This window comes from Dama dama, chromosome 20, assembly GCF_033118175.1.
Source record: "Dama dama isolate Ldn47 chromosome 20, ASM3311817v1, whole genome shotgun sequence".
In the NCBI taxonomy this organism is placed as follows: domain Eukaryota; kingdom Metazoa; phylum Chordata; class Mammalia; order Artiodactyla; family Cervidae; genus Dama; species Dama dama.
The window spans coordinates 72,559,907-72,561,547 of NC_083700.1; positions in this window are offsets into that span (position 1 = coordinate 72,559,907).

The window sequence follows — 1,641 nt, forward strand, 5'->3', positions numbered from 1 at the left end:
TTAGGAAGCATTACTAAGAACAAAGCTAGTGGAGGTGATAGAATTCCAGTTGAGCTATTTCAAATCCTAAAGGATGATGCTGTGAAAGTGCTCACTCAATATGCCAGCAAATTTGGAAAATTCAGCAGTGGCCACAGGACTGGAAAAGGTCAGTTTTCATTCCAATCCCAAAGAAAGGCAATGCCAAAGAATGCTCAAACTGCCACACAATTGCACTCATCTCACACGCTAGTAAAGTAATGCTCAAAATTCTCCAAGCCAGGCTTCAACAGAACATGAACGATGAACTTCCAGATGTTCAGGCTGGTTTTAGAAAAGGCAGAGGAATCAGAGATCAAATTGCCAACATCTGTTGGATCATTGAAAAAGCAAGAGAGTTCCAGAAAAACATCTATTTCTGCTTTATTGACTATGCCAAAGCCTTTGACTGTGTGGATCACAATAAACTGTGGAAAATTCTGAAAGAGATGGGCATACCAGACCACCTGACGTGCCTCCAGAGAAATCTGTGTGCAGGTCAAGAAGCAACAGTTAGAACTGGACATGGAACAACAGACTGGTTCCAAATAGGAAAAGGAGTACATCAAGGCTATATACTGTCACCATGCTTACTTAACTTATATGCAGAGTACATCATGAGAAACACTGGGCTGGAAGAAGCACAAGCTGGGATCAAGATTGCTGGGAGAAATATCAATAACCTCAGATATGCAGATGACACCACCCTTATGGCAGAAAGTGAAGAAGAACCAAAGAGATTCATGATGAAAGTGAAAGAGGAGAGTGAAAAATTTGGCTTAAAACTCAACATTCAGAAAACTAAGATCATGGCATTGATCCCATAACTTCTCGGCAAATAGATAGGGATACAGTGGAAACAGTGGCAGACTATTTTGGGGGGCTCCAAAATCACTGCAGATGGTGACTGCAGCCATGAAATTAAAAGATGCTTACTCTTTGGAAGAAAAGTTATGACAAACCTAGACAGCATATTAAAAAGCAGAGACAATCAGTTCAGTTCAGCGTAGTCACTCAATCGTGTCTGACTCTTTGTGACCCCATGAACCACAGCACGCCAGGCCTCCCTGTCCATCACCAACTCCCGGAGTCCACCCAAACCCATGTACATCGAGTCAATGATGCCATCCAACCATCTCATCCTCTGTCGTCCCCTTCTCCTGCCTTCAATCTTTCCCAGCATCAGGGTCTTTTCAAATGAGTCAGCTCTTCGCATCAGGTGGCCAAAGTATTGGAGCTTCAACATCAGTCCTTCCAAAGAACATCCAGGACTGATCTCTCTTAGAATGGACTGGTTGGATCTCTTTGCAGTCCAAGGGACTCTCAAGAGTCTTCTCCAACACCACAGTTCAAAAGCATCAATTTTTCAGTGCTCAGCTTTCTTTATAGTCCAACTCTCACATCCATATATGACCACTGGAAAAACCATAGCCTTGACTAGACAGACCTTTGTTGGCAAAGTAATGTCTCTGCTTCTTAATAAGCTATCTAGGTTGGTCATAATTTTCCTTCCAAGGAGTAAGCGTCTTTTAATTTCACTGCTGCAATCACCATCTGCAGTGATTTTGGAGCCCCCAAAAATAAAGTCAGCCACTGTTTCCACTGATTCCCCATCTATCTGCC